Raw genomic sequence first — 14,467 nt, 5'->3', positions numbered from 1 at the left:
CCTGTCACTGGTCCCTCACGGAGTTACACCCGCACCAGGAGTGCTGATAGGCTGAGCTGTGGGCTCCTGCTGCAGTTAGTCCTGGGGCCACAGAGGTTCTCAGCATCTTCCTCCTTTATCACTCGTTCCGGATGTCCCTCACTCTCCAGCAGCACTTCTGCTGGCCTAGGTTGCCTGCTTGATGATGTTGCTTGTTTCGTCCCTGTGGGGTCTGAGCCCTTGGTTGCCATACCCCTGTCAGGCCAGGGGTGCTGCGTTATCCATTTGCTGCTATCACCAGGCACGGAAAAGATGCTCAGTGAGTGCCCTGAGTCCAGAAGTAATCCTCCCTGCCCCTATTTCCTACTGATCATAAAGGTCATTTTTTTTTTTTTTGTCGCCTGTATGAGGAGCCCAGGGGAGGAGAGGTCTTTAGATTGAGTGGAACCCTGTGTCCCCTGGAGGAGCATCCTTCCCTGCCGCAGGAGCCAGGGCTCTACTGGGGACGCAGCACCGTACGCTGGTATGAGGTTCACAATACACCTTGCATCCCATAGCACAGCATCCCACCCCCGCAAAACGTTATCCCCGGCCAGAGCTACAGTTGTGCCCCTGAGGCCGTTCTAATGTTCTACGAGGGTGGCACCTTCTGGGTGTGTGAAGTAGGGCAGACCCAGTGCATCTTGCGGTACTGGCCCCTCTGTCATACCTCTTTCATTCTCAAACGGGTCCCTGTCCCAGGTGATATCACGGGAAGCCCCCTGATGATAAATCAGACACAGTGAGCAACTGCACAGTGATGACTGCCAGAGCCCTGCAGGCAGGGAAGACTAACCCGAACCCGGATCTGCATCTAGGTCTGAGAAAATCCGCTTGCCACCCAGTGGCTGCCTGGCCTCCGGGAGGGAAGGTCCCGTTCCCCGGCTGGACCTCGGCCTCCGCGTCCGGAAGGGCGGACGCAGCGCGCAGTTCCATAGCCGTCACCACGGATACACACTCCCAGGCCCCGGAGCAAACAGGCCGGCCCGTCGGCTGGAGTAACCCGCACAGGCGAGCGGAGAGGAGGGGCGGGGAAGCAGAAGCGCAGCCAGCCCTCAACCCTGGTACACACAACGCGCGACTCCTTCCGCACTAAACCGAGTGGCCGGAAGAGCGCGTTCTCTTCCGTCCCGCAGCGCTCGGGGCTGCGCGTCACTTCCGGCCGGCCCGCGGCGGCCGCTCCCTGTCAGGCAGCCGGTTCCTCCTGGCCGGGCCCGGGTGGGCCGCCTTTCTATGTCGGAGGCCGGCTCCCGGCAGCGCCCGCCCACCGAACCCGAGCACTGTCCACGCTCAGGGGTCCCGGCCGCGAGAACCATGGCATTCCGGCCTGCGCGTCGCCTGCCGCCCAGACGCGGAGGTTCAGCCTGAGGCTCCTGAGGAACCGGCGTCGCGGACGGGTACTCCGCTCCCATCCGTCTCCCAACTCCCGCCCCCACCCCGCCCCTGGGGCTCGGCCGTCGGGCGCTCGACGCTCGACTGCGCGGCGGATCGACGCCCTCGGCGCTCCGGTGGCGGAAGTGAGGGCGTTGGCGGCGGGGCGGCAGCGGCCAGGGAGCCCTTGGTCGAGCGCGGGGCCCTGTCCGTGCGGGCCTGCAGGTAGGTGTGGGGGGGTGAGGCCTTGGCTGAGGCCGGCCGGGGCCGCCGTCAGCCCCGCGCCGCCCTGCAGCCGCGACCGTGCGGAGGGGCCCTGCGCGGGTCCCGGAGCCCCGCCCCCCCCGCCGTCCGGGGCCCCCGCTGGGGACTCGGAGCCCCGCCCCGGCTCCCGGCGTGCGCCTTCGGAGCGCCGAGCCGCGGGGGCGGGTGGCCGCTGGCGTCAACTGCTCCCTGGAGCGCCTGCTTACCTGTCCCAGCGTAGGGTTGCGGGGTTCACTGGCGCGGAGCGAAGTCAAGAGGCCGGTGTTGCTTGTTCTCCTCGGTCGCGTCACTGGAGAGCTGCGCCGAGCGTTTACTAGCGCCCGTCGCCTTGCCTCCGGGTCGATTGCGTTATCCCCACTTGACGGCCGGCTAGACGGAGCTCATCGTGGCGGCGCGCGTAGCCGTCAGTCTCAGCGCGGGCTGCCTGGCGGCCGCGCCCGGACGCCGGCGCTCCCCCAGTGAAGCCGGGGCGTGCTCAGGCGGGCGGGAAACCGCGCGCAGGCGCTTCCCCTCCGAGAGCGAGTCTGAGAAACGTGTGCCTTTCTTTTCATTTTTTTTCTTTCTTTTAATGAATCTGAGTAAACTTGCAAGGAAAGCTTTAACAAAGTGTTTTAGAACGCTTAAGTAAGTCACCTGGATGCGCTGTATTGAAAAGCTCCTTCTCGCTGAGGGTGTGCGCACCGCTCCTCGAATGCCTGACGATGCTCTGCTTACGTTCTGGGCAGGCTTGGTTTAACGACAGGAACTGACAGCCGGAAGCTTCCCGGGGAGCCTGTGTGTCCAACGTGGTGGATCCACGGGGGTGATGGAAAGAGGGCGATGCGTGCTTGGTACTTAGATGCTCTCTTCTGTCTGGTTCAGTAGAAGTCTAGTAGTTTTAAACAGAGGGCCCCCCAGCGCAACTTGGAACAATTCTTGGAAGTTTCCGAAAATGATTTTTTTCTTCTTGTCAGGCATTTAATTTCCCGAGCTGAATATCGTGTTGAAAGTTACCTTTCTAAAAGACGGTTTACCAGCATGCTAAGTCGAATTTTCATTCATCCCACAAATACTGGAGAGCCCGTGCTGTGTGACTCTAATGGGAAGGGGGACTAGTACTTAAAATTTTTGCACAGGCAGCCTTTTAATAAAGCACTTCGGCCAGTTTCCAGTGCTGGGCCCGGCAGCCTGAGGCCATGTAGGAAATGCTGGTTGTACGGTTAGCCTCTCCGTTACTGTTCACCCGTTCTCCACCTTACTCCTGTCGTCTCGCCAGGGTTCCTAGTTCAGCGCCTGCCACAGAGGAGAGCTGACATGTTTTCCGAGTGCGTGGGTTTTAGGCCCGTGTTGGGTAGAGAGGATTGTAAATTGACTGGGGTGGGAAGTAACGTCCGTCACTCTGCTGAGCAGAATGCTAGGGCCTTGATTGTTCTCAGACGCTGGGGAAGGTGTTCCTGGATCCCCGGGAGTGCCTGGTGAGACCGCAAGGTGGAAGTGTTAGTTACACTCTCATGATTCTGTGCATGTTTATGCCGATTGGAAAGAATTGTTGATACAAACACAAGCTTACAGTAATTGTAGAGAAATGATGCATCTCTGTGGACACACCTGTAGGTATCCTTAGACCTCAGTTTGAAAATTATGGAGTCGAAGCACCATTTACTGGTCCGTGTGCTACCACCACCTGCTCTGTAGCATGGGCTGAGCTGCTTAGCAGCCTTTCTGGGCTTCCGTTTCCTTGTACCTGAGGATATATAAAACTAGATTATCTCAGAGTTCTTCCTGCTTTGAAATTTTCCAACTCAGTGAATCCTATAACCACTTAGCGCTTGTCCTGTCCTGTGGTATCTTAGGGGTTGTAGCTATTGTTGGTATTTACACGTCTGTCAACAGACTAAGCTCTTGTCAGACAGGGATTAGCCTTAGTCATTTTTGTATCCCAATTTTAGCATATGCCTGACACATGTTAGAAATAAAATTAGTCTGTATTCAGAAAGGGGATATTTTTGCCCTCTCCATTAAATAGCCAAGAACTAAGCTGCAGTATTCAGTGTAAGTACAGCAGGAATTCAGAGGGGGGAAGGATCTTTTGGGGTTGGAGCAATTGGGAAGGCTTCATGGAGATCAGAACTTGATGGGGGAGGATTTGGCCCTTCCGAGAGAAGGCATGTGAACGTCTGGGTGGCTTATGAGAGACAGAGGCCCATAGGCTGGGAAGTGAGTGCATTTTGGATTATGGAGTTCCTTGAACTTCAGGCAGAGGAGTTTGGAACTGACTTACGAGGCTTTTTTTTCCTGGAAAATTGTATTAGGTTTGCTCAAAAGCTTCATTAACATCCTTTAATACTGTTGGTAGCAGTTAAGACTGGGGTGGACTCTACAGTTTGCTTAATTTTCGGTTTGGGTTTGAGTAATTCCTTCTACTTACTAGTTGCCACTTACAGTCAGTCTTGGTGCCAGGATGGAAAGAGCAGTGGACACTGGGACTTAGGAAACCTGGATCTTAGTTAGGATGTGAGCTGCGCAAGGCGGGTCCTCGCCACGACCTGTGGTGCTGTCTGGCACCAGTGCGCTTTCAGAAGTCCTTGTGCAGCGCTGACTGAGCTCTGCCTCTGCTACTTGCTAGCTGTGCCGCTTTGGACAGGCTCGACCTTTAGTTTCATCTGTAAGCTTTGGTGCATTTTTTACGGCCATATCCGCTTGTAAAGTGCGGGGTGTATGATTTTAACTTTTGTTGTATTATAATTTTACTGAAAGACAAAACAAGGTAAAAAGCAAGGAATATTTGGTTTTAGTTTAATTTTAATGAAAGCCCCATGTGATTGACATATCTGGGTGTCAGGAATCAGAATTCATGCCAGATGGTTGAAATAATGAGATTTAAATAAAGAAACTACTTGCAGAGGTGTGGGCAGAGTGAGGGAACAAACGGGATAGTGAGGCCCAAAGGGCTACTAAACAGCTGGAGGGGGCAAAGGAGAAAGCAGAGCTGCCCCAGCTGGAGCCTCGGCGGAGGGGTGGCTGCTGCCAGAGGTGTGGTGCTGGGGGCTGGGGGAGCAGGACAGAGGTGCCCCAACCTGAGACTGGTTCACCTCTGAAATCCGGAGCTCAGACCACCCACTCTTTGCTGGCAGTCTCTTGTCTTTTTGACCCTCACTCAGTTACCTCCCTCTGCTCCTTTACCCGATATTCCGTCACCCTTCTACCAGGATGCTCAGTTGTGTCCTCCCTCATCTTTCTGTGGCATCTGGCCGACAGATTATCAGTATTGGACCATCTCAACTCTTTGCCTTTTTTAAATGCTTGAACTGAGGTTCTGAGACCAGAAGGGGAAAATCGTAGCGTCTAGATTTGTACCCCTATAAATCTGTGGTCACCACTTGCAAGTGGCCATCAAAGAGTTTTTTAGAGTTTTCTTTGTTAGCCACTTGCTGCTTCTCTGCAGAATCTATTTTAAGCATTTTCTACTCTTGTCAAACCTCTCGTCCTTACACATAGTCTCTACTAAGCAGATAATCTTGCCACCTGAGAACTATGAGAGCTCTCAGAGGAGAACCCTGGGCTCTCTTCCAGAACTTTTCCTCCTCCCAGTTACATTGAAAGTGGTTGCCTTTACCCCAGGACGGATCCCTGTACCCCTGCACTCCTGCCTTTGGGAGCACTTCACTCAGTGTTCCTCTCTTGCTAAAGGCTCCTTCCAGTCAGCCTTTAAACGTGCTTAGACAGACAGCAGCAAAGCAAAATAGAAAAACAACAATAAAAAGGTAGCATCCTCCTTTGATTTCACATTCACCTGTTAAAGTTTCTCTCTCTCCTTTCCTTCCAGCCAGATTTCTTAAATAGTTGTTCATACGCCGCATCAGTCACCCCACTGCTGTCTGGTTAGGTGCCCACCACTCTGCTGAAGGCCAAGGTCACCTGGGACCCCCTTGTCACTAGGTCTTGTTCCTGTCATTTCCCTAGTGTAGTGCCAGAGACCCAACCAATGCTTAATAGATACTTGTTTTGACTGAACAATCTGAGGGTACTCCCTCGTTTCAGATCCCGGTTTATCTGCATCTTTTTTGTTTTTCTCTTTCTTTTTTATTAAAGATTTTTTTGATGTGGACCATTTTTAAAGTCTTTATCGAATTTGTTACAGATATTGCTCCTGTTTTTGTATTTTGTTTTGGCGCGAGGCATGTGGGATCTTAGCTCCCCCACCAGGGATAGAACCCGCACCCCCTGCATTGGAAGGCGAAGTCTTAACCACTGGATCGCCACGGAAGTCCCCTCTTTGTTTTTCTTAGGGATGGGAATCTGACACTGTCATCTTTTGAGGTGCTGGGTAACTAGTCTCTCTATATATCTCAAATCTTCTGGGTCCACTAAACAAATAGAAATCTGTTTTATTTGATAATGACCTTTTCAGTATTGTCCAGGTGACCTGTCTTTCCAGGGGGACCTGGACATTTTTTTCCCTAAAAAATTACATTTCCTAAAATATCAAGAAGTTATGTTGTGTCCACCCCATGTGGATCTAGTAAAGAGGAAGTGGTAGGGACATGGGGACAGCTGGCAATAGACTTGACGAACGAATAATGCCGTGCTTTGACATGAAGCACTCTCCTTCTTCCTTCCAATAAGTAGTGTATCTTCTTGGACGTTTTTGCTCTTACGTTTCTTTTTTGAAGGGTGGTGGTAGAGGGGATGGATTTGCACTGTTCTGTTTCATTTTTGATATGTCATCAGTGTCCAGTGGCATGAGTTAGAGGACCAGTCACCTTTGGACCCACAGCTTTTCGCTTTGAAATGTAGTGAAGGTAATTGTCCCCTAGGAGAGGACACTTAGCCTGCTGAGGCAGAGAGTTTATAGTTTCTGGGAAATAAAGGAGTGTTTTAATAAACTCTTCTAATTAAGATGGAATCCAGTGCTTGTTTTAAGGGAATAGCTGGGTAATCAAGTATTTATGTGACAGATGAGGTGTGTGGGAGCTCTGGAGGGTGGAATTGTCAGGCTTTCCCTGTGGACTGCCTGGCTTCCAGCATTCCCTGCTAGTCGCCTTGTGTACCTTCTCTCCCTTTAATACCGTACGTACCTCCAAACATTATTATTATTATTATTTTTGGCACGCGGGCCTCCCACTGCTGTGGCCTCTCCCGTTGTGGAGCACAGGCTCCGGACGCACAGGCTCAGCGGCCATGGCTCAAGGGCCCAGCCACTCCGCGGCATGTGGGATCTCCCCGGACCGGGGCACGAACCTGTGTCCCCTGCATCGGCAGGTGGACTCTCAACCACTGCGCCAGCAGGGAAGCCCTATCAGTTATATTTTTTAAATCATTGGATTTTTTCTCCCCAAATGAGTTGAAACTTATACATTCATTAAAAAACCCAGTATACCTCAGTTATACTTTCTTTATGGGAGTAATAAGGGAAAGAGGTATAGGAGAGCTGGGAAGGCAAGGATGCTTTATCTCTTGTCTGTCCAGCTCTTCTGCTGACATCCCTTCTGAGACCTCAGGAGCCTTCTTAGTACACTTGGTACCCCACGGATTCTTTCAGATTTGTGCATGACTCTGTTTTTGTTAACCATGGTTTTGAGACGGAGCAGGAGGGAGATGATTAACTTAGGACACTGGACAGGAGTTCAGGACCTTGTGTCTGAGACTTGTCCCACCCTGAGCTTGAGATGGTGGAGGGTGTGGCAGTGTGATAGAACTTGACCTTGCTCAGGAACAGTAGAGTTTACAGAGGACAGAAGGAGGTAAATCACCATTCTCAGAGACTTTTCCCCAGGTCTCTGGGAGATCCCTCTGGGGCCACCTGCCCCTGCCGTGCCTTGCCATGGGGGGCAGGTCTATCCTAGGATAGGTTGAAGTGGCTCCAGGAAGATGTGAATTCTGCAGTTTGGGTCTGTTGGTGGGTGGCCCAAGAGTCTAGTTGAGTATGATTTTATTCTTCAGACTCATTAGGCAGCTCTGCAACCAGATTTTTCTGGGGGTCCTTTGGATCCAGGGCGGCTCTGGGCAGGATAGGTCTACCGAGTGCTTCTCAGACACTCCTGTGCACAGAATGGCTTAGATGTGTATTAGTGGGTCGGGCTGGGCTGCTGAGAGTCCCCCTTCCTGCTTTGCTCCCTGGTGATGCTCATTTGAGTAGCATGGGGGTGGAGGCGGGGGGTGGGGTGGCGGCGGAGGAGTTTGGGAGTTTATTATTACTATGATTTGGTGGTTTGCGGGGGAAACTCACTTTTCTACGGCCTGACCTCAGAAAATAGTGCTTCAGCATCAGGAGGCTTTCCTTGGCCTATTTGCTGAAGGTTCTCCAAGTCTTCAGTGAGTCAGAACTTCTGTTTTTCCAACTCCTGGCCTAATCCCTTTAGCTGAGCTGGGCCTCTGGGTACCTGACAGTGAAAGAACACCTGATCACTCGTTTTGTTCAGATTTCTTGTCTGCTATTCCAATCAAAATTCTTCCTTACTAAATAGTAAAAAATTTTGGTTTAATCCTTTTAAAGCTACTTTGGTGGTTACGTTTTCTGTTTTTTCCCCCCAAATGCTGCTACTTGTTATTTTTTTCTACGTACATTTAGCCTGAAATTATGTAAAAAATAATTTACTGTGTTTTTTTGTATCAATAAGTCTTTTGGAAAATTAAAGATTGTGCCACAGTGAAATATGGGAAAATTATAAAATTAAAATTTTCTGACCTCTGTTGCAGAAACACTTGATATTCATGCTGTGGGCTTCATTAGAGGAAAAGAGGCAGGCGGGTTAAAACCAACGTAATATAAATCTAAAAGAAAATGCATTATTTAAGTATATATTATAGATTATAAGAAAATACGTTTGTCTTTATTTTAATGAAATGCTTTCATAATGGTAATTTTCTCTTTTGACCTGTGATGGATAGGAGGTTAATTGATGTTAAATGGATGCTTTGTTAATCCTTCATCAGCTACTAAATTGGTTGGGGGAGTACAGGTCAAGGCCACACAAGGCCGGGACTGGCTTGTTTTCTCAGGGAAACCACTCTTCGCTGTCCTGACTCTCTCCCTTTCTGGCTCTCCATCCCCTCCTCCCTCCCCCCCGCTCCCCCCCTCCCATCTCTCTCCTCGTCCCTCCCCTCTCCTTCCCTCCCCGCTTCCCCCTCCGCTTCGGGCCCCGAGTGACAGCTGTTGGACGTTGCGTGCGAGTTGAGCCGGCGCTGTGTGGTCTGAGTGTGTGGTCTCCCTCAGCCGAGAGGCTGCTAACAGGGTGGATGGGAGAGAGCACGACTGTTTACTTTACTTTCTTTCGGATGCCGGGATTGTGCCCAGAGTTTCTCCTAAGCACGAGCAGCTTCGATCCCTCCCAGCTGGGCTGCAGCCTCCGCCTGCGCTGTCTCCCTGTTTGATCCCCGAGGCTCATGGCACTGCTGAGTGCTGGGGTGATTTTGCTTTCGCTGTGCCAAGATATGTGGCCTTGGAGAAGTTTCTTTTGAGATAGAGCTAGGGAAGTAAAGCAGAAATTTCAAGATAAGTGACAAAGTTGATGCATTTTTAGAAATTGGGAAAGCTATTATACAAAATTTGGGTCAAATTAATCCAGCTCTGCTTATGTAAAGGAATCTGGGAGTTAAGTGACATCCTGTCATGTATAACAATTTTAATAAAAGTAACCAATTTAAGCTGACAGTTGATTCCTTGACCTTTTGTGAAAATCTACATTGATTTTGGCATGCCTGTTTACTGTAGTTATTATATTGTCAGCAGTCATATTGGCTTATTTCATGGTAAAGATTTGACAAGTCGAGACTATTAAAAAAAGACAACAGGCCCCAAATGGAAGCACTTGTGCTAAAACCCATGTCACCAAACTGAGACTTTAATACCTAATTTCATTGCAGTTTCAGGCTTTCCCAGGAAGATAGTCTTAACCAGTCAGTCTGAAATTGCCTGGTCAGGACAGTGAGGTAATCCCTGCTGTTCCCCGGAGGAAGGTGACCTTGCCTGAAACAGCTCTATGCTGGTAACTTCTTTATCCAGCCCCTTCTGCCTGCAGAAGTCTTACACTGGGTATAGCTCTGAGGAGGACCGCCTTTCTATTTGCTAGATGGGGTATTGCCCAATTCATGAATTGCTGAATAAAGCCAATTGGATCTTTAAATTTACTCAGTCAATTTTTTTAAAATGAGACAAATGAAACTTTGTTTTCATGCAATAATATATATTTAGGATAATATCTTTTTTTCCTAATTCTTTTTTTTTTTTTTTTTTTTTTTGCTGTACTCGGGCCTCTCATTGTTGTGGCCTCTCCCGTTGCGGAGCACAGGCTCCGGACGCGCAGGCTCAGCAGCCATGGCTCACGGGCGCAGCTGCTCCGCGGCATGTGGGATCTCCCCGGACCAGGGCACGAACCTGTGTCCCCTGCATTGGCAGGTGGACTCTCAACCATTGCACCACCAGGGAAGCCCCTTTTTTTCCTAATTCTTTCGTTATAATTAGGTTAGTTTCTTGATTTTATTCCTCTCTCATTCCTGAACATTCTCATAGAGATGGTTAAATATCTTGTGACTTAAAGTGAGCACATGTGGACTGTTGATGTCATTGGGATTTTCCGTTGTTTACTTCTTCCTCTCCCTGTCTTCCCAACAGTCTTGCTGAAATGGAGTTGGTGTTGCTGATGCCTGTTCAGGACTGGAAAGGCTAGGCCACTGACGCTTTCCAGAGGGGCTAATATAGGTGGCTTATTGTTGTTTGACTGCTTTTCCCGCTGATTTTAACCCTGGGTTTCAGTAAATGAGCTGGGAGGGTAAAGCCTTCCTCCTCTCCCTTGCTCCCTTTCAGTCCTGGCCTTGGCCTTCCTTAATCTCATTTGATCTTGTATCAGAAGATTTTAGAACTTAGTAGTGTCAAATGCTTTAAAAAAAAAAATACTGCCATCCTGTATTTCCTCTTGTGTCCATTTTTGGGAAGTTCTGTGTTTGTGGTGATAATGATAATCTAATGCTCCTAGGAATTTTGAAGCAAAATTAGTATAGTCACAAAATCGTGTACACATCACCACAATCGAATTCTTTAACATTTTCATCACTCCACTATCAATCCTTTCCCGTTCCCCTCCTCTAGCCACCACTAATCTACTTACTGTCTCTCCGGGTTTACTTGTTCTGAATTTTCATATAAATGGAATCATAAAATATGTAACCTTGTGTGTCGATTATGGCAAAATGTGTGTAGTGTTAGTAATTTCATTATGTCTTTTACGTAGCAAATGAAAATTATGTAGAGAGAGAAAACACTGATAAATAGATGCTACAGTCAAGTAATCATTAAAAATAAAATTGAACTTATGTTTTGGAAACAAATATTTAACAGGAGCTGTGAAATGTTCTAGGCTTATCTTTGATAGAAGTGCTACTTGTGTACTGCCTGTCACCCAGCCCTCTGCCGCAGGAGCCCTGCAGGGTCCTGAGTTGCACAGTGTCATTGCTAACCGGTTGTTTGAACTCTCAGTGGATAAATCCTGATTGGACTGAGTCCCGCCATTTCTTGCTTCAAATTTACTGGGCTGAGTCCTCCAGGAATGAGCCCTGAGCAGGGAAGCAGGAAAAGGGGCCACTGGAGTGGAAACTGCCCTCAAGAGCAGCGAGTCCTTTGCAGGGCAGAGGAAAGCATCTGTAGAGCCACAATACCGTGGCCGCGTTTTTAAAAATAGCATCTCCAAATGCTTCTCTGTTGGAGACAAATTCGTCTTTAAGTCTAAGGGAAAAATTACTGTCTTTGTTTGGACTTTACATTATTTAGACCTGAAGAGTTGGAATCTCTTGTGGGGTTTTTTTGGAATTCTTTTTATATTCTCAGTACTGCTCCTTTTTTTATGTGTGGAGTTTTTAAACTGAAAAATCAAACTTAAATCAGTTTTGGCTTGGTTTTTGTAGAAATAAAAGATGGTGAAAAATAAATATTTTTCTAATCAGAGATTTATGAGGGGTAAAACTCATTTTGGTTTAAACATTTTAAGTACTTTTGGGGAAAAGGGGACTCAGTATTAAAGATCTGACCGTACACATTAGATTTCTGATCTTCAGGTAATTCTTTGTGGAAGTGGTAATAGAATAGGAAACTTTTCACCTCTTGGGCATTACAATTGGAGACCACCCCTCCCAGAGGCAGCCCAAGAAGAGGAGTTGTTCTGAGCGGGTCTTGGTAGTTAATTTGGATTCACCTCTGATTCCTTCCTGTGGTGTGAACTATAACCTGCCTGTAAAGTGAGCGCCACTGGGCTGGGTGGCCAGAGGAGCTGTCATAGGGTGATCGAGTAAACTTTTAGGATACAGTTAGAGGACTCAGTTTCTGTAGTAGTTTTTGGTGATTGCTATTGTGGCACAGATTTATTGGTTTAAAAAAACAATGGGAGGGCTTCCCTGGTGGCGCAGTGGTTGAGGGTCCACCTGCCGATGCAGGGGACGTGGGTTCGTGCCCTGGTCCTGGAAGATCCCACATGCCGCAGAGCGGCTGGGCCCGTGAGCTGTGGCTGCTGAGCCTGCGCGTCCGGAGCCTGTGCTCCGCAACGGGAGAGGCCACAACAGTGAGAGGCCTGCGTACCACAAAAAAAAAACAAAAAAAAAAACAATGGGATACAGCACAGAATCAAGGAATGGCATCTGTCCTGCAGTGGGACAAATCAGGTCGACATCCCTCTCAAAGGCCACCTCTTGGTGGTGTCTTATAGCTGGAATCCCACATGGCCTGAGGTTTGCTGCTGTCCTTGAAGAGCCAGAAGAAGAGAGCGCCAGTGAGCCCATGTGTTCCCTGGTCTCTTTTCCCAGCCACTATCTGCCAAGTGTCCACGTTGTTCTGGCCCTGGGCTGGGTGCTGGGAGTACAGAAAAGAATACGATGCAGTCCTAACCAAACCCACTGAGGACTGTTCTTTATCAGGGACCTTGGTACAATAATTCTTTTTTTCTCCTTTTTTTTTTTTTTAAATGTAGGGGATGCTATTGTTATCCCTTTCCTATGCAAATGGATTTGCAGGAGTAGTGAGCAGGTCCAGAACTACCAAGAGGAAACTGTGGTCACTGTTCCTAAGGAAGTGGTAGACTGCCTGGGTCCCCATCCATGAGGGCTGCTCTGTACTGTGCTCCAGAATTGGCCTTTCTGCACAGCCCAAGGCTGACTGCACTTCAAAAGTTTACATATGTGCTCATTGCCACAGGGAAAGCCATATAAAAATGTATTAAAAGCACGATTTCTCTGACCCTCTACCCTCTCCCAAGAATGTTAACCTCTGGAATCTGTCCTCAGCCTTTGTCCATATTCATCAAATAGATGTACAAAGGTAGCATTGGTTTTGGTTTTTTTCCCTCCCTCCTTCCCTTTCTTAGGAACATTGGTTGGATCCCCATTCTACCACATCCACTGTAACAAATACTTTTTTTTAATATTTATTTATTTTTATATGGTTGCATCGGGTCTTAGTTGTGGCAGGCGGGCTCCTTAGTTGCAGCATGTGGGCTCCTTAGTTGAGGCAGGTGGGCTCCTTAGTTGTGGCACGCGGGCTCCTTAGCTGTGGCATGTGCACTCTTAGTTGTGGCATGCATGTGGGATCTAGTTTCCTGACCAGGGATTGAACCCGGGCCCCCTGCATTGGGAGTACAGAGTCTCATCCACTGCACCACCAGGGAAGGCCCTGTCACAAATAATTTTTGAGGCAATATAGAACAGTTGGACTTGGGCTGAGTACAAAGTCCTTTATAGAGACACAAACTGAAATATTTATGGATGACATGGTATGATATCTGGGATTTGCTTTAAAATACTCCCTCAAAAACAACATAAAAGTGTGTTGAGGAGGAGATGTAGTTGAAAAAGAGACAAAATGGGAACATGGAGGTTCATTATGCTGGTCTCTCTTCTTTTATGTGTGTTTAAAATTTCCATAATAAAAAGTAAAAAAAAAAAAGAAAAGAAAAACCACATGGAGAATCAGAATAACATGGCTCTGAGGACTGGTTTTGAATCCCAACTCTGCCACTCACTAGCTGTGACTTTGGACAAGCTGTTTAATCTCTGATAATCTTACCATTATTAATAAAACTACTTAGTATTTTAGAAAACTAAACTTTTTCTATACATTCTAAAATCATAATATATATAAAAATTATATAGTAACACAGTTGTAAATATATAGATTATATAATTAGTATTTTTTTTTTTTTTTTTTGCAGTACGTGGGCCTCTTACTGTTGTGGCCTCTCCCGTTGCGGAGCACAGGCTCCGGACGCGCAGGCTCAGCGGCCATGGCTCACGGGCCCAGCTGCTCCGCGGCATGTGGGATCTTCCCGGACCGGGGCATGAACTCGTGTCCCCTTCGTCGGCAGGCGGACTTTCAACCACTGCGCCACCAGGGAAGCCCATAATTATTAATTTTTAAAGAAAGAAATTAGATTTTTTTATTGGCAAAAATTGAAAATGCTCATATAAATTACTAGCCCAGAGCTTGAATTTCCATTGGATCCATCGCAGGAAACAAGAGTCTGTCATTTCTTGTCAGGTTTGGGGGCCCTTTCTAGGCCTTGAGGGTGTTTTTGAGGAAGCTGATACTCTTCAAGCACAGCTGGCTGAGGTGGTCGACCTGTTTCCCTGCATCTGGACCTGCAGGCTGTCCTTGGCTCTGGGGGCAGGAGGGACAGTGGTGTTGGCCTGGCGTTGCTGCTGGAGGATGGCAGCCCCCCAGTGTGGCCCAGATTGTAGGCCTCCAAGGTCAGAACCAGGCTTACCTGTTTACTAGAAGCTTTCTGTGCTAGGCTTGTGTCAGTTGGGTAGGTTTTTCTCTCTCTTCACAATAGGGTCTTGTCCAGGAAATGTCACT

General features: G+C 48.4%; 1 protein-coding gene across 5 annotated transcripts in view; it reads left to right on the top strand.

Moving 5' to 3' along the window:
* The first annotated feature begins 391 nt into the window (after positions 1-391).
* Positions 392-14,467, top strand: part of EXOC2 (exocyst complex component 2) — a 157,393-nt gene continuing 143,317 nt past the window's right edge. For 3 of the 5 annotated variants that reach the window (XM_079932890.1, XM_079932889.1, XM_079932888.1), the window contains exon 1: positions 393-1,614. The gene's annotated coding sequence lies outside the window, so the exon portion shown is untranslated. Of the gene's footprint in view, positions 1,615-14,467 lie in introns of all 5 variants that reach the window. The other 2 variants (XM_079932891.1, XM_079932887.1) reach the window with 2 other exon arrangements.

Source organism: Stenella coeruleoalba (genome assembly GCF_951394435.1).
Source record: "Stenella coeruleoalba genome assembly, chromosome: 10".
NCBI classification, from domain to species: Eukaryota; Metazoa; Chordata; class Mammalia; order Artiodactyla; family Delphinidae; genus Stenella; species Stenella coeruleoalba.
The sequence above is the reverse complement of the archived record's forward strand: the minus strand, read 5'-3'. Positions and strand labels throughout refer to the sequence as shown.